General features: G+C 42.4%; 1 protein-coding gene across 2 annotated transcripts in view; it reads left to right on the forward strand.

Annotated features, from left to right (window-relative positions):
• LOC122806829 (hyaluronidase-2-like) overlaps positions 1-21,475 on the forward strand; it is a 174,071-nt gene that overhangs the window by 100,110 nt on the left and 52,486 nt on the right. For both annotated transcript variants that reach the window (XM_044077570.1, XM_044077571.1), the window contains exon 2: positions 9,562-9,655. The gene's annotated coding sequence lies outside the window, so the exon portion shown is untranslated. The remainder of the gene's footprint in view (positions 1-9,561; positions 9,656-21,475) is intronic.

Here is a 21,475-nt window from a genome sequence, read left to right on the forward strand (position 1 = left end):
ATCGGCAGATGCCTTTATACTCCAGCCGTTCTGACGTCGGGAAGGAGGCGACATCCGCCGACGCCGGACGCAGACTTTGGAATCCGGCCGACCGAGGGGCTGCCTGAGGCAGGACAACCCATATGTCAGGACTGCAGTTGCATATCTATCGGACATCTACATTTATGGTAGGTACAAAACTGTACTTTCTCCAACTTAACTTACAGGTAAATTAGCATTCATTGTAATGCATCTTCTTCCTGGATACTAAGTTGAGATCTTAAGGAGTTTGCTTAAACTCCTTATTTTGATTTGCAGCCCCGGTAACCATTTTTTTTTTTTTTTTTTTGTGATCAAGCTGAATGATTCCTGGTAATAAAACAATTCCTGCATGGCATTATTTCCTGTACTTTGTTTTTGTCTAGCAGGCCTTTACCTCTTAAATGCTTCTTGGCCAAAATATGTGTGTCTGCAAATGGCATATTGAAAGAAGTCTCTACTACTTACTAATACAGCCCATCACTCCATTTTCAATGGCTGCTTTATCTAATTCAGAATCCGAAGATAACATAGTTGTTGGCAAGCAGTCGGCATTATGCAAGATGTAGTCCTTTATGGTTAGCCAGTCTGTCGCAGGACAAGTGAGCTTGTACAAATCTAAACCATAGGGGCAGGTTTCCACATTGTCCTTTAACCCATGCATTGGTTGGAAACTGGAGACCCTGTCATTGGACCACAAAAACACATGGAGGCATGCAAGTTCTATATAGATGATGCACCATTTGGGAATCTGTCTGAAGAAACAAGTGCTGTGACATGACAATGTTAATAACTACACCACTGCATGAATTCTGTTCAGTTTTCTGCAGCTGTTACACACTTCTCTACTCTCGGCATGTAACTTTGTGCCATTGTAACTGCAGTCTGGAAGATGATTGTCCCTGTTTCTGCTTGTATATAAAAAAGGCTATTGCCAACAGGCTGTTAAATTCTATCAAATTCTTCTGCTTTCTGAAATTCTAGTGAAGCTTCTTGCAGAGCAGCCAATAATTTCTTAGTGCGACATTCCTACTCTTGCTGTACTTGCCTTCGGGCTAGTGTGCTCTGAGTACAGATAACTGTTGTGTGGTCTTTTACTGATCATAGGAGGTTACTAGGCTAACGGCCCAGGGCCCTTAACATGCCTAGCAGAGTTCAACCCATATGTTACCAAGGGTGTCTGGTTCAAACAGACACTAAAAGCTGCACCTATTGCCCCTGTCCGAGGGACACAGGTGGAACCCCTGGGGCAGATTTCCAGTTACCCATCCAGTCGTCCAAATTACGCTTGTATGGGGGCAGCGAGGGGGCTTTGTCTAACATGAATAGGAAGATTGTTCCAAAGGTGGGACAACCTCTGTGAGATAAATCTGTGTCTCCTGCAAGTTCTGTTGATGTCACATACCAGGTTAAGGTCCTCTGAGCGAGTGACCCATGTGGCATTTGACTTGCAGATGTGCAGCATTTCCATTAAAGCTGGGTTAGAGATTGCTCTGTATTCAAGGCACAGGTCTCCTCTGAGCAGTACGTACAACAGAGTAAAGTGACAGTGATTTCTGTCTGTCCCAGAAGACCGATCTTGAAGACCCTGAATTTTCTTTAAGGAACCTTTGTGGTCCAAGCCATCTGCTAATCTCTGCAAAACGCAAGTAGAATTTTTCACTGTATATTGCACTTTTGAACTACATTTTTTACTATATCGCTAATTATTTCAACTGGGTTTTTTTCTGAAATTGTTGCACTTTGTTTGCTGTAGCGTAGACTAGATTCAGACCTGCTGAATATAGTTCTGTTTCTATAACTTTAGCACTAAACAAGGCTATCTTTTGTTGGAGAGGGTTCCCCTGCACCCTAGTGGCAGGAGTGTGCAGTTGGAACTCTTCTGATTTTAAGGTTGCTGGAACAGGGCTCGGTATTGTGCTTTTTTATTTTTGTTTAGATCAGTTTGTGCTCATTTGCTACATAGCAACACCTTTGCACATCTCGCACTGCCACACAGCGGTGGGCACCATTGATGGTTATAGATGCAAAGATTTTTGCCTGCAAATTTTTCCTTTGTACTCTGTTGGTGCTCCATCGGTGAGTTCTCATGATTGTCCCTCACTGACAGTTGATACATTCAGTGAAGCTGTTGAGGTACCAACACAGATCCTACACCTTAGCCCTTTGTATTTTTTGTCCACTACTATAATTTGCTTTACCTGGTCCTTCCTGTCCCCTCCCTCTTTTCTAACCACATCATCTTGCCTAGTATTATGGACAGACAATTTCCCACAGTTTCTCCAGCCAGCCTGGTCAATATGGGCATCCTGAAGCAATGTAGAAATTGCCTCATGTACACTGATAATGAATGTGTGTGGACTAGAAGTGGGTTATGTGAGAGATGCATCTATATAAAGAACCTAAAATCCAGGTGCTCTCGCTCACCAGTCAGTACATCTGATACTAAGCAGGTTGCTGGCATGCACACCTCGCCGCCTGCACCTACCAAACAAACAACACATAAACCTACATATGCAGAGGTACTTGCAGGAAGCCTACCTAAAAAATCAGAGACCTCCCAAACACAAGTACGTGTCACGTAATACATCCTCTGAGAACATAATACACCACACACCAGTATCTCAATAGTCAAGCCCCCAAGGTGTAATACAAAAACAAACATCTTGGTCATAGGTGACTCATTTGTGAGAGAGACAGCTGTCCCTCTCACCAGGTTGGATAAGGAAGAGGTCACGTTCAGCTGTCTGTCAGGTGCCAGGATCCACCACATCACGCGTGCACTCCTGTCTCTGAACAACAGGTGCTGTTATGACTCTTAGTCCATGTTTATGTGAACGACTTGAGACCTACCTCACTGGACTGTATGACGAGAGACATGACTGTGCTCTGTGTCTAAGGCAGGCATGTCCCTATGTTTAAGCAGCATTTTATCTTGGTACAACCAAATTATTAACTTCAACAATTGGCTTGGTTTCTGGTGTCCTTCAAAGGGGATCCAGTATCTGTCAGCCTGGGATGATATGATCGACAGACCTTGATGCTTTGCCAGAGATGGTCTTCATCTGTCACCCCTGGAATTTTGGTCACTGGCTAAGGCTTTTCTACCCCCATAGTGCCATTTTTTTAGGCAATGTCATAAGAATAAAAATCCTGATGTAAAAATATCCTCTAAAAACAACCTCAAGGTTATACTGCTAAACCCTAGGAGTCTAAACCAGAAACTGCACTTACTGGAAGCAGTCCTCACCCTCAAGATGCTGACTTTTGTGCAGTCACTGAGACCTGGTTTAAGGATGTGGAGAACAACCCAGCTGTACCAGGTTACATTTCTTTCCACATGTTAAGACCACATACTGAAGGCGTGAGAACTAATGGAGGTGGTGTATCAATATTCATTAAAGATAAATACATCTCCAGATGGTACAGCACAATTCCATTGAACTGTGTCAAGTGCAATTGACTGTAGCCAAGACCCCTCTTCAGATCATTGACAGCTATAGGACCCCCTTCATGAATCAGGACATTGACTCAAGTACTTCCAAATAGGCCAAGTGGATCAAGATACAGCCAACACCCTGGTTTTGAGTAACTTTAATTACCTATCCATAGACTGGGTAAATTGTGTTCTAACTCCCTTGTTCAAAGGTTCCTGGACTTCGTTAACTCCAGTGCCCTGGACCAGCTGGTTGACACCCACAATGGGCTCAAACATCCTGGACCTTGTGCTCACCAACATGAGGGACTGCTGCACCCCCCCCCCCATATGTGGACATCCCTGGTGAGATCGACCACAAATCAGTCTCTCTCTAGAAGTAACTATAACACAAGATTTCCCCCCCCCCCAGCAACAACTAGATTTAAAAAAATGAACTTCTCCAAGGCCAGTTACAGCCACTTACATGATGGAATAAATAGCTTCAGCTTCACTGATGGAACAGACAGCCATGTTGAGTTACATCAGTGCTTTATACAAGCTGCTGTACAATTGTATTCATCTAGGAAACAAGATGAAGACATTATTGTTTCCTGGATGGGTCAGTTTATTGTCTCTAAAGCTGTCATTTCCACAACATGTGCTTCTCAAACACCTAAGTTTCAATGAACTTACTGGTGGTCCTCCCTTAGCTTATGCCACTGTGGTCCCTCAAAATTGCCCCATTATAATGTTGGGCAACAAAGAATGGAATTGGTGGGGAATAATGGAGAAAAACAATCTTCTTGCAGCTGTTTCCGTTGGGGGTCGCCACTGTGGATAAGGTTTCCATTTCTTCCTGTCCTCTACATCTTGATCTCGCATCAACCACCTGCATGTCCTTTCTCACCGAAAGGCACAGCATAGTGGCCCTTGCACTGGAGATGGTCAGCTTTATATTTTTGTTCCCAAAAGAAGGGCAGTGCTTAAGAGAGCACAGGTTAGTGAATACTTGCCCCTTGCCCGTATTCAGGATAATACTAAATATTCTGTAAGTTAGACTTGAGCAATATGTAGACCTTGAATTGCCAGTTATACAAACTTGTTTTAGAAAGGGCAGAGGCACCAGAGATTAAATTGCCAATATTAACTGGATTACTGAAAAAAGAAGGGTAATCCTAGAAGAATATTTATTTCTACTTTATTGCCTACTGTGAAGTGTTCATGTGGATCACTATAAACTGTCAAGTTGAGTATGTGGAGTCCATATCACTTTGTTTACCTGATGAGGAGTCTGTATGCAGAACAAAAAGCAACAGTTAAATATGCTTGTGGCATAACTGGTTCAATTCTTGCAAAGGAGTATGGGATTCTGTAGTGTCATCCTATGTTCAGAGCACAAATTGAATAAATATTGTGTTAAATGATGGACTAGACAAGTCAAATGCTGTAACCAAACTTGCTGAGAAATTGACTTTCTCAGCTATGCAGATACCAGTCTAATGGCTGAAAGTGAAGTGTTGAAGAGCTTTTTGAGAAAGGTGAAAGTACAAAAATTGTCTAGTTCAATATCAAACTGTCCCTTGGTCCTAATTTTATTACAAATGGATGGAGAAGGGGACCATGGCAGATTTCATTTTTTTGGGTTCCAAAATTATATACAAACTGTGACTACAGCCATGAAATTAAGATGCTTGCTTTTGGAAGGAAAGTTTTATGGAAAATCTGGATAAGATGAGGGCAAAGATCACATAGTCAACAAAGGTACATTTAGTCAAAGCTGTGGCTTTTCCAGTGGTAACATTCAGTGTTGGGAGGTGAGCTATAAGTAAGGCCATGTGCCATAAAATTCTGTGGATTGTAAGAAGATTGAATCAGCCGATACTTAAGGAAATCTAGACTGCTTACAGGAAATCTTGACAGTAAAACTATAGCTTTTGTCATGTAAAGCAAAGCTATAATTCACTCAAGAACGTACTGATGCTGGGAGGTGCAAAATTTAAGAGAAGGAACTGCAAAACCTAAGCTGGACAGACCTGTAACAGGTGACCATGTTAAAGTCCACTGATGAAGAGTCAGAGTTGACAAAACAAAAAGACCGGCATTGACCAGGGTTGCTCCTGTCTTGATTGGCTTGATACATGCACATTTTGGGAGCTTAAATGAAGTATGTACGTGCCCTAGAGTTGCTGGTGGCTGCATTGATTTCCCATGTTTCAGGCATTACTTGGCAGTTAGTCTGATGGCCCTCCTGGAGCAGTATTTCAGGAAGAGTATAAATAATAGTTCTCATTCTTGCATAAAGTTAGACCATGTAGCACAGAAGCCATATGCTCTTTGAGCTGGTTACTCCTTGGTTTTGTATTTCAGGAACATTCTTAATTATGTATTCTGGCCTGTCCTTCAAAGGTACTAGCATACCACCCACATTAACATCTGAAACTATGTCCACATAAGATTTGTCATCTTAAGAGATGAGTGGAATGGCTAACAACTTAAGTGATCTGCATCCCTATCTGTTGCAGTTTTATCATTAAGCAATATTGTGTCACTGCAGTGTCAGTATAAGAACGCTGCATCTTGGGCATTGTTTGGCAAGCTTAGTATTTTGATTTTCTGCATAATTGGGAGAGATGCCAGTTAAATAGCTGTACCTGCAAGTCATCTTTTTATGTTAATAGTCAAAAATTGCTTGTAGAAGTCTAATTTTAAGTTTGTAGGCAAGTGCTTGTTAGGTTAATTTTTAGTGAAGCGCTTGCCGCTTTTAAATGCTGTAAAAATGCCCTGTGGTAAACTGCTGCAAGTCTTGTGCAGCCGACACACTTTCTTCCTGCTTACTGCTAACCATCAGCTGTCATACGCTCAACCCATTCATTCCCTGCAGAATGAGAATAATATTGAGTTTAATCACTCCAGCATGCCAGTGGTCTGTCATTCAGGCATTCCTTAGGGTTTTTTTGTTTCTGACTGAGGCCCCGGTACCACTTGCTTATGGCTGACCTGTGCACCTGCTTCACGGTTCTGCAGTGTCCTAGCCTTGCACGTTTGTTCATACGCACAAAGTGTGTGCCGCCATTTCTGGTTAGTGCACATCCCTTGTCTATCCTTGTTGAACACCAGGCAAGCTTCTTTGCTTGCCTGATAACATTTGGACCAGAACAATGAACATCTTCCCTTCCCCTGTCTAGTTTGGACAAGCTGGTATCCACTGTTCAGTCCAACCATTCCCCTACCAAGCCTCTTCCCGCACCTCAGCTGGTTATCAATGCTGTCTCTTCTGTGGGACATTTAGGACTTTTTCTTCTCTCTCTAGAAATGCCTCTGTTTGGTTTAAGTGAATATAATGCTTCATCTGTTTTCCCTAATGTCATTTAACTTGGCCAAAATTAATAACTTTAGATGGTCAGTCCAGGCTCTTAAAATGGTTTTGCAGAATGAGTAGCCTGGCTTCAGTCCCATTACTTATGCTAATCCATGACTGCACAACTATAGATAAGCACAAAACCAGAGACGCGCTGAATCATGGTTAGTAGATGAGAACAAGACACACCGGCATATATATATATATATATATATATATATATATATATATATATATATATATATATATATATATATATATTTTTTTTTTTTTTTTTCGTTACAGCTCTGTTTTGGATTTTATGCTATCTAGAACATTTGGACTATCCATATATTTTGTGAAGGTTGCTGACATGAAAAAAGTGTTAATCAGCTATGACTTTATTACCATTTTATGATGAAATATGTAATGCTTTGCCAGTTTGTTTAAAATTTCTATAGCCAGTTTTTCAGATTTACTGATGTACCACTTAAAAATATGAGCATTCATCCCCTTTTAACTGTGCATTGACCCATTTGATGACTAGTCGTCTTCAGTTAGCATTCCCTAACCAAGTCATCTTTGTGAACAACTTTGTTCTGCTTTTTCCCAGAATCAGTATAGCTGTTTGCATTAGCTACTTTATACCATGCTGAGCTTGGGCATTTTTCTGTGCCCTGTGAATCCCTTTCTGTCACATTTCCTTCTATGCACACATTTTGACCTTTCTAATGAGTGTCACTGTTTTTTTGTTTTGTTTTTCCCTTCATTAAGCTGGTAGTTACTGGGCTTGAATAAAGTTTTAGTTAATAAAATACCTGCTGCATGCTACAGAGAGCAGACTACAACTTGACTGCATACTTGGGCACATAGCTGGCAGTTTTCATTGTTGCTGAGGTGTTTAATGCATAGTAATGTTGAATGTTTGATTTTCTTTGAGTTGCTTCTGTAGTCCAAGTACAAACCACGCACTCATATTAACTCTAATTCAAACCAGAGTCTCATTATTTTGTATCATCTGTATATGAGAAGTCCTTTTTCATGGCAGAATTAAATTGGTAACTGGCTTCTTTATTATCAAGAATTGCTGGCAGTGCATATTAAACTGTGGGTATGCAAAAAGTTGCTCTTTACTGCTTCTGTATGCCATTCATTAACTTTTCCCATTAAGAGGTTAATAAGATTGAATTTCCTTTCATCTATTTGTATGCAGTATATATCTGTGCATATATGCCTTGTGTATGCCATTCTGACATATACTTTCATAAGTTAGAACTTTTACAATGTGATGTACTGCATGTTCAAAATAAGTCATCAAAAATAAATAGCACTTTAACTTTTCAGTGCTGATCACATTGGTTTTGCTATTAAAACTTTTTCTGTAATGACATGCCAGTCTAATGGAGTATGTGCTGCTACTTCTGTCTTGGGGCCTTCTGGAGATCTTGCCTGCTATGTCCCCCCCCCCCCCCAACAGTGTCTAAAATTTCCTATTGCACCCTTGTGGTGGGGGTGCCTTGCTGCCTCATGTTTGTCATCCTTGGAGTGCAACAGTAATTCCACTTTCAAAGCGAGTGCAGCTTTACTTCAGCTACTGTAAAAGGTGCAGCCAGCTGAACAGTGGTTGCACACGTGTAGGCATGTGCATCGCAACTTCTAACTAGTTACTTTTCCACGGGCTGCTTTTATGATTGATTTGCCTGTTTCCTAATTGGTTATCTCTCGGTCCTTCCTCCCCAAATTTCTAGCATCAGTACTGGTCTCTTCTATACTGAACTTCATGTAGTTTGTTTCAGATGTTTGTGGTGTAGTTACTAAATCACATTCCTAACTTGAGGGAATGCACATTTTTCTGAACTTCTATTTACATACAGGCATCATATCTGACCTGTTTAGCAAAGCTTAAAATAACAAGGAACCAGTGTGCAACAGTGCAGCCAAAAAACACCAAATAACACGATGAGGGTCACATAGTAACACTTGGGTGGCTTAAATAGTAATGACAGTCTCAAATGCACTTGTAGAATGTTCTTTAGTAACTAGGTCAGCTGGTGACTTCAAAAATTGTGCAGACTCGTAAGGAAGTCTTGGGTTTACTAACACTTGGTATCTTAGAAACTTCATAAATAATGCCAGTAACGCCAGTCTTGGTTCAAAAATCACTTGTATAAAAAAAACTTCACAGTACAGTGAAGGCATTTTTGTTATGCACTGTAGTAAGGTTTTTACCTACCAGGGTTAACACCTGGGTTTTAAATTTGTGCTATCTTTTAAGAACAGTTTATTTGACACACTTGTAGAGTTGAAACTTTAAACAAGAAAGCTTTAACTTCAAGTTACATTTAAGACTCAATGGACCTAGTTACTAAAGAACAATCTAAAAGGGTGTTTGAGACTGTCACTATTGTTTAAGCCTCCCAAGTGTTATGTGAACCACATTGTGATGTTTAGCAAAACTTTTGTGAAAAAATGTAATTGCTTGGAGAAATGGTTGCTTCGCATCACATACATAGATATGGTTTTACAGTGGTACTAGCTTGGAGTTAAATTCAGGTAATGGTGCCAGAATTTATATATGTTGCATTAAGTAAAATGTTGAGAAAGAAGGTAACTGGATATGTATTTAAATGCATGTCTTGAGAGGTAAAGCTTATCTTGAGAAATTTGCTTTGTGCATGTGCAAGCTGAAGTATTGAAGTGCTTTAATTTGGGCTAAAATGCACAAGAGAAGAACATTTTGTACTGGTGTATGTTGCATAATTATACTATTTGTGATATATTTTTTCAGTTTCATAACCAGGATGGTGGCCTGATCCTAGAAGGACCCTTTTCAGACTCTACTCACGTGGAAGACAAAATACGGGTACAGAAAATCATTCAAGGTACATATGACACTGACAAAATCTCAGATTGTGAATCAGTCATATGGGCTGTACAAATATCACTATAAATCTTGACGTATAAATTAAACCACATAACCTGCAATGTATTAAAATTGTTTGTGTCCTGCATAACATGCATAACAAACGAATACTTATCAAAGATCACATGCTTCCATGACATATATGCAGTAGTTAGACTGGTGACTTATAAAGTTATGCATTAAAGATATTGTGGGTAGGGAAGAAGGTGAAGTCTGCATTTTGTAATTACTTTAACATGATATCAGATCTTCTAGTAAGGACTGGAGAGACTTTCTTGGAGCACAGAGTTAAGAGCCATTTGATGACTTACAGGTTGTAGACCATGTGAAGGCCACTTGCCAGCAGTGAGTAACCTGGAGGAAGTTGTAGTCCTTAATTGGGAACCAATTGGTTCTATTGTCTGGTTAAATTTCCTCCAGTAAAATGTTTGGGAAGCTTGTTTATGTTAGAAAAGCTACGGTTAAAGGCAAGGATACACAAAAATAGAAAAGGAGACTGGAGCATGTTTATTTTTTCAGTACATTAAAGTGTTGTACAGAGTTGTTCGGGAAGGTGGCTATGGAATACTACATGCAAAACCTTTCTGTTTGGAGCAGAGAATTGGTGTGACTTTTTTGGATAATCTTGTGTGAAGTTCATAGGAATAGTGTAAACCACAGCAGAGACAGCCAACCACGAAATTTCTTCAACACAGAGTCTTTAATAGACGTGACAGTAGCGAAAAAACTGACAGACAAAATTGAAACAAGCGCTTTCGCCTTGCTGATACCAGGCTTTATCACGATGCATGTGTGAGGAACCCTAACCCATTTATAGTACTAAATGGTCATCTGACCTGCACATAATTAATTAATTAAAGTAAATCAAAGTAATTTAAATTAATTTAAATACAATTAAATATGATGCATTTTTAAAGGTATAACAAAAAAGATTAGTATATGAATATGTATGCAATCTTAAAAACAAACTATACTTGAAAACCATTGAAATTCAATTGCTGCATTATATTTATACAAATAATATTATAAATACTAAATAAATATTCTAAAAAAATATGTATGTAAACTTCTAAAACTTCTAAAATTCTAAAATACAAATTGCTGTACATATAAACCTTTAAATGCAACTGCAACAAAATATAAAATTTCAAATTTATACATAGTTAATGAATGAAGTTAATAAATATTTATATATTCTTTGTACAATGAGTACGCCAAACAGTAATATTATATAACTACAAAAAAACATATATAAAGAATCCTATGCTATAACCTGGCCCTTCTAATCTTCAATACACTGTGGATACTAATATTGTCATTTAACCCAGGGGGTTTTGCAGCATTTAACTTTAATTGCCACAGCAATTCCTTATATTCCAATGAAGTTCATAGGAAGTTACTAGGCTGTTTTCCCCGAGGAGCTTACAAGCCTAACCGAGAATTTAGCCCGTGTTCCAACAAGTCAGCACCCTATGCCACTGTCCATCAAGGACACTGGTGGAATACCAGTGGTGTATTTTCTGTTCCCTATCTAGTTATCAAGGTTATACTTAAAAAGGGTTACTGAGGTACTCTGCTTGACGTGGAGAGGGAGTCTGTTCCACAAAAGAGGGAGTCTCTGGGGCACATATCTGTCCCACTAACAATTTCTGTTGGTGTCACAGACCAGGTTGAGGTTACAAGTTTGGGTTACTCGTGCAGATATGCAGCAGTCCCATCAAGGTGGGGTGTGAGATTGCTTTGTATACCAGACAGAGGTCACCTTGGAGGAGTCTGTAGGCGATTTGAGTGTAGGGTAGATGTTCTGAGGCCCTGGATTCTCCTGGTGAGGAACCTCTTGGGATTTCTCCAGCTGCTGCATGTGCTTTGTGAGGTGCATGCCGAAAAATGCATTGTACTCTAATGGGTCTGTAGGCTGGGAAACCAACCACACTGTTTAATGTAGATGAATTAAGCCCCACTTATGGCCAGGTGACTTGAATTTGATTAGCTGGTTGGAGAGCTTGAAGCGTTGTGATGGGAGAGGATGGGGGATGATGTCCTTCATGGATGCATCTGCAGTCATAACAAATGGGTTGTCCTGTCGTCAGGCAGCCCTTCGGTCGGCCGGATTCCAAAGTCTGGGTCCGGCTTCGGCTGATGTCGCACTTCACCCGACGTCATCTCTGCTGGTCTTCGGGTATAAAGGCATCAGCCGACGCCATTTTCCTCAGTCTTTCTTGCCGCGTGGCGCCCGAAGCAGAAGCTGTTCACAAGTGCCGGTCGGTCAGATCCAGAGATTACTACTACCGAATACTACTTCGAAGACTTCTAAAAAGCTAAGTACCCCGTTGGGGACTCTTTCTTGCCTCAGCCGATGTCAGAAAAAGTCAATAACTGTTTAACTTGTGGGAAACAAATACCTCATAAAGATTTCCACTCTTACTGTCTGCCTTGCTTAGGCCCAGACCACGACGTAGCAGCCTGTTCGGCCTGTGCTTCCTTCAACCGACTAACGCTTAGGCGTCGGTCGGAGTTTGCTGAACAGTTTTTCGGCTCAGATTTTGCGTACATTATGCCGTCGGATCCTCAGACTACCCAAATTGTTAAACGCAAAGAAAAAGACCGACACTCGCGGTCTGCGGTTTCGGCCGAAACCACGGTTAAGCAAGCCGCGAGTGTCTCTGTTTCGGCCGAAACCGAGAAAACTGGTCAATCTTCAGCCGAATCCATGACTACTACTGAGGCTCCTGCTATCTTAGTTGAATCGGCCTCAGAATTTTTGCCTACAACTGTGGTTCCTAGTGATTTATCAGACACCATCCCTTTGGATGTCTTTACCCCAGCACGTGGTGCTGCTAGGCCTCCTGCAGCCATGTCTATTAAGGCCTTTGCCAGGGCTAAAGCAGCCAAATCTGCTAAATCAGTGCCTGTTAAGCCCCCCTCACACAGGCCCACTTCAAGTTCACAAATGCTTACTCTGGCAGAAGATTTAATATCCTTAATTAGGGGATCCCAATCTCACCCAGACAGGGCCTCTCAGCCCCCAGAAAAGAGACCTAGAGCAGAGCCCCGAGCCAGTGTCCTCTGATGATTCTGCGGATGACTCAGACATTACAGACCAGCCAGAGGCTCCTTTTTCTACTTATGAAGATTCCGATGCTGAAGAATCCATTCCAGCTGCCTCTCCACCAGAGGAATTTTCCTTTGGGGAAACCTTACATGCCATGAGAGAACAATTCCAATGGCAGGGACAAGATTTCTCAGATTCAAGAAAAAGGCTTAGGACTTTTCTGCACTTACCACAACATAGGCCCTTAGCTATACCTCCTGTACTGCCTGTTGTGGATGATGCATTTAATGATGTCTGCACTGCTCCTGATTCTTTACCTCCAGCCCCTGCCAAACCAGATAGATTTTACAGGGTGCCAGACACTCATCACCACCTATACAAGGCCCCACTTGCAGACCCGAAACTATATCCCAGGGGCCTAAGGCAGTAGCCTCGACCACAGCAAAAACCCTATTCCTTCTGAAAGGGAATCCAGGTCCTTAGAGAGATGGGGGAAAAAAGTTTACACCTCTGCTACTCTCTCAGCTAGAGCTTTAAACTGTCAGTTTCATATGATCCAATACCAAGAGTTTATGCTTGATCAGTTAACTAAAAAACTGTCCTCTGATGAATCCTTAGATAAGAAATATGTATTAGAAATGGTGAATAACATCCAACAGGTTAGTAACCATTCCTTAAAATGTGGCTATGATGCACTGGAGGCTTCATTTAGATCAGCCATGACTGGCACAGTGATAAGAAGTCATGCATGGTTGAAAACAGGTCTTACCGGATCATGTTAAAGCAAAGCTATTAGATGCTCCTATGGATAAGGCCAGTCTATTTGGTATACCTGCCCAGCAGGTAATGAAGAAAATGGAAGAAAAGGCAAAATCTGTACAAACAGTTAAAGATTTCTTACAGGTTCAGCCCCCAAGATTTAGCAGGAACTGGCCTGCTAAAAATTGGTCCTTTCCTGACTCCACAAGATCCCAAAGGGGCAGGAATAGACGCTCTAGAGGCAGAAATCAATCCAGAGGAGGTGCCTACAGAGGACGACAGTGGCAAGGCAATAACCGAGGCACAGACACAACCACTGCCACTGCAACAGGACAATCACAGTGACTTGGCTCTGACACCGCCTACCAGGGAGCAAATAGCACCATTAGGCGGAAAGTTAGCCTTATTTTCGAAAAATTGGCACTATATCACAAAAGACAAGTGGATTTTGCAAACCATAGACCAAGGCTACCGGTTCCACTTCCACACCTTACCAGTAAAAAGAGGAATGCCAAACCTACCTCCAAATAAAAAAGTAGAAGCTCTACAGCAGATAGCGGAATTAACAAAGATGAGAGCTGTGGAAAGAGTACCAATAACAGAACAGGGCAAAGGATTCTACTCAAGACTCTTCCTAGTACCAAGAAAAGAGAAAAGTTGGAGACCTATTCTCGACCTGTCCATCTTAAACACATACATCATTGTCCCAAAATTCAAAATGCTGACCCTACAGCAACTTCTTCCCATGCTGGGCAAGGAGTGTTGGCTGGTAACTCTAGATCTCAAGGAGGCATACCTGCACATCCCCATTCGACCAAATTGCAGAAGATACCTCAGATTTCTTGCAGGATCAGAGCATTATCAATTCTCAGCATTGCCCTTTGGCTTATCTACTGCGCCCAGAGTATTCACAAAATGCCTGGCATCAGTAATCGCTCACTGCAGACTACAGGGAATCCAAATTTATCCATACCTGGACGACTGCCTGTTACAAGCGGACAACAAAAGCAAGCTGACAACAGATTTACAAAGGGTCATTTACTTGCTACAAGCCCTGGGATACACAGTCAATTTACAAAAGTCAAGGCTGATACCATCCCAAACAAGAACATTCTTGGGCGCGGAATTGGACACAGTAAAACAAATGGCATTCCTAACTGCAGAAAAACAAAAAGAGCTCCCTCTTTACTTCTTGGCATTAACAAAGCAGAACAAACTAACAGCAAGAAAAGTTCTGCAGGCCTTGGGCTTCATGGCATCATGCATAATCTTGGTCCCACATGCCAGACTGCATATGAGAACGCTACAGTGGTACCTAAAGAATTTATGGTCTCCGCACAGGCACAGTTTAGAAACAGAAATCCCACTAATCCCATGCCTAAAACAGGAGTTCCTATGGTGGGCTCAAGCATGCCAGTCAAACCCAGGCTTACCCTTCCACAACTTTCGAGCAAGCCAAACCATCACAACGGACGCCTCAGACCTAGGATGGGGGGTGCACATGCTGGACAAATGCATACAAGGATTGTGGACTCAAGACCAGCTGCACCAAAAAGAAATGCTGGCAGTAAAGCTGGCAATCCAAAAATTCAGACCATTCCTCAAAGAAGGCCATTTGATGATAAGGACAGACAACACCACAGTCATGTGGTACATCAACAAACAGGGAGGCACTCATTCATACCCCCTATGCAGAATGACTTTGGACCTTTGGAATCTGGCTCTCAGCTACAACATCCAGTTACAGGCAATATTTGTGCCGGGAAAAGAGAACACCCTAGCAGACATGTTAAGCAGAACCACCTCGGATGCTCACGAATGGATGCTACACTCTTCAAGGCCATCACAAAGAAATGGGGAATGCCACAAATAGATCTATTCGCTTCCCCACTCAATCACCAGCTCAAAAAATTCTGCACAAGGACATTCCACCCACTTACATGGAAGGTGGACTCTCTATCCTTCAGCTGGAAAGGCCTGACAGCATATGCATTTCCACCTCTTCCCTTGATGCACAAGGTACTACTGAAAATCAAAGAGGAATGCCCAAGGATAATCCTGATAGCTCCGAATTGGCCAAGACAACACTGGTACCCATTGCTGAGGAGCATGTCTCGGGAGAGAATGTGGTGAATACGCCAGATGCCTTTGATGTTAACTCAGAACAACTACAACATCATGCATCCAAACCTAAAAGCCTTGCAACTGACTGCCTGGAACATCACATAGCAGCAACTAACCCAGACCTTTCCCAAAGGGTTAAAGACATTATCCTTGAAGCCCGCAGACCTTCAACAAGAAGGAACTATGCAGGAAAATGGAAAAGGTTTGTCATTTGGAGTACTGAAAGAGGAAAAGATGTGTCGAACATAGATATTGCTAACATTCTGGAGTACTTGGCAGAGCTTCTACATACAGGCCTGTCTTATTCCTCCATCAAGATACATGCATCAGCTATTTCAGCAGAATACAGCTTCGATCCACCTGTCTTTTCGCATCCTCTACTCAGGCAGTTCCTCAGAGGGATCAAGAATGTAAAACCTCCTAGGAAACCACCATTACCAGCATGGGACTTGAACTTTGTGCTAGAAAAGTTGACACTCCCTCCGTTTGAACCAGCAGCAACAGCAGATCTGCAACACCTGTCATGGAAAACTGCTTTCCTACTGGCAATTACCTCAGCAAGGAGGGTTTGAACTACAGGCTTTAATGGCAGTGCAACCCTTCCTAATCTTCCATCAAGATAGGGTGTCCATGAGAACTAATCCTACATTTATGCCTAAGGTGGTATCCAGAGTGTCTTTAAACCAGGCAATCCACCTACCTACCTTCTTTCCCAATCCACAAAACAGGGGGGAAAGAATGCTGCATACCTTGGATGTACATAGACAGTTACGCTACTACCTGGACAGAACCAAAAGTAACAGAAAAACTGACCAGCTTTTAGTAGCCTATGCAACAGGAAGGGAAGGAAAAGCAATTTACAAACAGACAATCTCCAAATGGATAGGAAATTGCATAAGATTCTGTTACTCCTACCATGGAAAACCAATTCCACAGAACATAAGACCTCATTCTACAAGGGCTACAGCCACTACCACAGCTTTCTTACAAGGAGTGGCAACCAAGGACATTATTGAGGCGGCTACTTGGACCTCCGTGCATACATTTGCCAAGCATTATAATTTACCTCTATACTCTAGATCCCGAGCAGGGTTTGCCACTGCTGTACTGCAAGGGATCCTAACTACACCATAATTTTTCTTCCTCCACCCCTAGTTTGGCTATGGTATTCTACCCATTTGTTATGACTGCAGATGCATCCATGAAGGACATAGTACAGTTTTGTACCTACCATAAATGTAGATGTCCGAACTGGATAGCATCTGCAGTCAGATTACCCACCCTCCTTCCCCTCTGTGGTACTCCTAGGGTATTTACCCTCCTAATAGCTAGCTGGGGAGTCTCTTATGGTGTATTTGTTTGTATATATGTACATACATGCTTATTTTTTGTGTTTGCCTTCTACTTTTTTTGGAAACATTGGCATTTATCCAAAATCTAGCCTTCCAAGAGGGCAACTGGCATCTGGGGCAAGAAACACTGAGGAAAATGGCGTCGGCTGATGCCTTTATACCCGAAGACCAGCAGAGATGACGTCGGGTGAAGTGCGACATCAGCCGAAGCCGGACCCAGACTTTGGAATCCGGCCGACCGAAGGGCTGCCTGACGACAGGACAACCCATTTGTTATGACTGCAGATGCTATCCAGTTCGGACATCTACATTTATGGTAGGTACAAAACTGTACTTTCTTCGTGTTTCACTGTTTCAGTCATTGCATTTGGGTAATGTGCTAGCAGGTTGCCCTCAGTTGGCCTGAATAACAAAGTCTTGGGTCCTGCCTGAATAACAAAGTCTTGGGTCCTGCGTCGGTTGCTCTCTCCTCTTCCATGATGTCAGCAGTGAATATACTCGAACATCTACATTTATGGTAAGTGTTCATAGCTGTACTTTGCCTATCCTGTTTAGGAATGTGCTTGGTAGAGTCTGTCATGGAACTCCAACGGAGGTCAGAGCTCAGAGAAGGGCATTGAAGTGCTGCAGTGGGTGGGGGACTGAGGAGTTTGCTGCAGCTGACAGCACCACCTAGGGCTAAACCTTCATGGATGCTTCGGCATTTTGGCACTAAGACAGCAACAATTGTGTGCATGTGCACATTCCTCTCTATACGAGTTGGGAGCAGATAAAACATCTGAAGCTTCCCTTAACCTCATTCATAGGGAAGAATAGAATATCTAACAAAGGCATTAACATTGGGGTTGCTAAAACTAGCATTTTCGTTCTGTCCTGTGTGTCAGAGAGCACATTTCATCAATTGAGAGAGAGTAATACCCAGTACACTTCTAATTTTTTTTTCTGTTAATTTTGATTTGTTTTATTTACCTGAAAGCTGTGACCCATTAACTGCCCTTTTTCAAGGTTCAGTTAGCCTGTCTGTGCTGTCTGGTTACATTACATATCTTGACCTGGAGAAGTATATGCGGGTAAAGATGGTAGGAGTCAAACCCACAACTAAAGAATTAAACTATAGCACTTTATTGCTTCAAAACGCTGTACTGTCATTGCCACTCTGATCTGCATTACCTACAAATTTCACTTTTTTTCCACCATTGCTTTCTTTTTCTGTACGTAGATGCTCCAGTGAGGCTACTTTTTGCACGTGGCTTATTGTGGTCTGGTCTTGCATTTTTTTTTCCTGGTGTACTTGGGTTTAACATCACTCTAGCAAATGGAAAAAACTCAATATTTTTGTTGTCTGTAGTTATCTCTCTTGAAGTACTTTGTTTTTTATTTTTTTGTTTTGTTTTTTTATAGCTCTCTTCGTAATCACCTCTGCATTTGTCAATTCTTTTTCCTTTAAAGAGGTCATAAAAAGGGCATAATTACTGACTGATGCTGGCCCCATACCAAAAGTTGCACTTGACAGAAAGAACAAGCTACTCTCTGTGGACTTGTTTGTTTTGCAAACCAATTGCCTTTTCAGAAATCAAGTAGTATCAGAAACCCTGCAGAGAAAAGGGAAGACCATTTGAAACGTTAATCAGTAACAGATGTAAGTGATGCATTTAATGTGAAGTTACATATCTGGCTGACTTGGTAGCCAAGAAAATGAGGTGCTATGAAAACGCGGTCTCCTAGAACTGTTGAAAAGCTGCTCAGATTACTTTATTGTTGTGACTTAGGACCAAAACTGCAGTTTAGCAGATTTTTATAGTTGAGCAAAGTTGCCCTGAATGCAGTTAGCAAAGTACAGATCGTTGCAGTGCAAAAGTATAAAAACAGCAAACTGTACATTTGTTCTACCCCTGTTTTTTTAGCATCTTTCTGTACTAATAATGATGCATGTGATTTGAATATTTTTGTAAAGATGCATTGGTCTACTAAATTGCACTACATTGTACAATATTGCAATAACCCTCGGCTGGGTGTGGGTTATGCAGGATTTACCCACAGATGGTGTGGTTTGATCACAAGGACTTCTTTTTTTGTTTTGTTTATTTGTTTGTTGACAGTTTAGAGGTATGAAAGACAGGGAAAAATACAAGGAAAATCAGGTATGTTTGGTTTTAATTGACCAAACAAAATAACCATGGTTAAGTCAGCATTACTGACACCCAGCCATAGGTTATTCCATTATACAGTGACATTAAGACAAGTTAGTTCATTTTTTCTTAAGTAATGTCCTTGATGGTCTTCAGCATTTTTCCCTGGTACTGTGGGACTTTCTTGATCTACTGCTCATGCCTATGGTACTTGCACTGAATAAGTGGGGGAATGTATCATAAGTTCAGAGGTGTTTTACTAGGTGTTTTACTAGGCTGACAACCACAAGGGCCTTTTTAAGCCCAGCCATGCATCCCAGATCTCAGTTCTGATACCCTTGATTAAGTGTAAGCAGGTGTATGTGAGGTGAACAGATGTCCTTCAAGAATGCAACTGCAGTCATAACATATGGGTTGTCCTGCCTCGGGCAGCCCTCGGTCGGCCGAATTCCAAAGTCTGGGTCCGGCGTCGGCTGGTGTCGCCTCCTCTCCGACGTCACAACGGCTGGAGTATAAAGGCATTGGCCGATGCCATTTTCTTCAGTCTTTCTTGCCGCACGGTGCCCGAAGCAGAAGCAGTTCGCAAGTGCCGGTCGGTCAGCTCCTGTGTTTTCAGTACCGAAGTCATCTAAAAGCCAAGTACCCCGTTGGGGAACATTTATTCTTGCCTCAGCCGATGTCAGAACAAATTGAAAAAGTTAATTGTTTGTCTTGTGGTAAACAAATGCCTCATAAGGACTTTCATTCTCTCTGCCTTCCCTGCCTGGGCCCAGACCATGACGTCTTGGCCTGTGCCTGCTTTAATAAGCGCACTCTCAGGCGCCGGGCAGAATTCGCCAAGGACTTCTTTGGTGAATCTTTTGCGTATATCATGCCGTCGGAACAACCGACAACCCCATCTGCTAAAAAACGCAAGGACCGGGACCGACATCCTCGGCCCGTGTCCACTTCCGATGTTTCTCCTAAACCCTCTACTAGCACTCCGGCTCCTTCCGAAGTGGTAAATCTACCGCTCCAGGCCGACGACACAGCGCTAACATGACCTTCGGTCCCGGATACCTCTCCGGTGCCAGTTGTTGATTTTCCTCCGGAAACCGAAGTTCTGGATCTACCCGACACCATTCCGGTGGACAAGGTAACGCCTGCACGTGGGGCTGCTAGGCCTCCTGTTTCCATGTCCATCAAGGCCTTTGCACGTGCTAAGGCCGCAAGTCAGGCCAAGGCCCATCCTAAGCCTGCCCAGGCTCCTTCCTCTGATAAGCAGATCATGTCTCTGGCTGCAGATCTTATTTCCCTTATCAGGGGGTCTCAGCCTCATCCGGACAGGGGTTCTCAGCCACCTGCAGAGAAAAGGCCTAGAATTGAGCAGGTGGATGACCTCTCCTCGGATGAAGCCTCTGGGGATTCTGAGCACTCTGATACTCAAGAAGAAACCTTCCAGGTCTACGAGGACTCCGATGCTGAGGAATCTATTCCCTCTGCCTCCCCTCCAGAGGATTTCTCATTTGGGGAAGTTCTGCATTCCATGAGGGAACATTTTCAATGGCAGGGTCAGGAATTCTCTGACTCCAGGAAAAGGCTTCGTACTTTCCTCAAGCTCCCCCAGCACAGACCTCTGGCTATCCCTCCAGTTATGGATGTTTTGGATGATGTTTTCTCTGACTCCAGTGCCAACCCGAACTCTCTTCCTCCTGCTCCTGTCAAGCCAGACAGATATTATAGGGTCCCTGACACTCACAAGCACCTTTTTAAGGCCCACTCTGTGGATCTAGAAACTATTTCACAGGGCCCCAAGGGAGTTGCTCCCTCCTCTGCCAAAAACCCACTGCCAGCTGACAGAGAAGCAAGGTCCCTGGAGAGATGGGGTAAAAGTGTACACCTCTACTACCTTAGCCATGAGGTCTCTTAACTGCTTTTTTCACATGTTTCAGTACCAAGATTTTCTCCTGGACGATTTACAGAAAAAGGTAGCCTCTTCTGAGCCTATTGATAAAAAGGCATTGAAGGATCATATACATAGTACTCAGCAGGTTAACAACCATTTTCTGCAGTGTGGTTATGATGCACTGGAAGCTTCATGTAGGGCAGCTATGACTGGGGCTGTAATATGTAGACATGCTTGGTTGAAGGATCAATCTTTGCCTGACCATGTTAAAGTAAAGCTACTGGATGCACCTTTGGAGAAACAAAAGCTTTTTGGTGCGACTGCACAAGATGTATTGAAATCCATAGAGGAAAAAGCTAAGTCAGTACAGACGGTAAAGGATTTCCTTCAGGTTCAGCCACCCAGATTCAGCAGAAACTGGCCCTCAAAGAATTGGTCCTTCCCCGGCTCTGACAAGTTTCAAAGGGGAAAAAGCAGA

Source organism: Protopterus annectens, chromosome 7.part0, assembly GCF_019279795.1.
Source record: "Protopterus annectens isolate FY-2018-M chromosome 7.part0, PAN1.0, whole genome shotgun sequence".
NCBI classification, from domain to species: Eukaryota; Metazoa; Chordata; order Ceratodontiformes; family Protopteridae; genus Protopterus; species Protopterus annectens.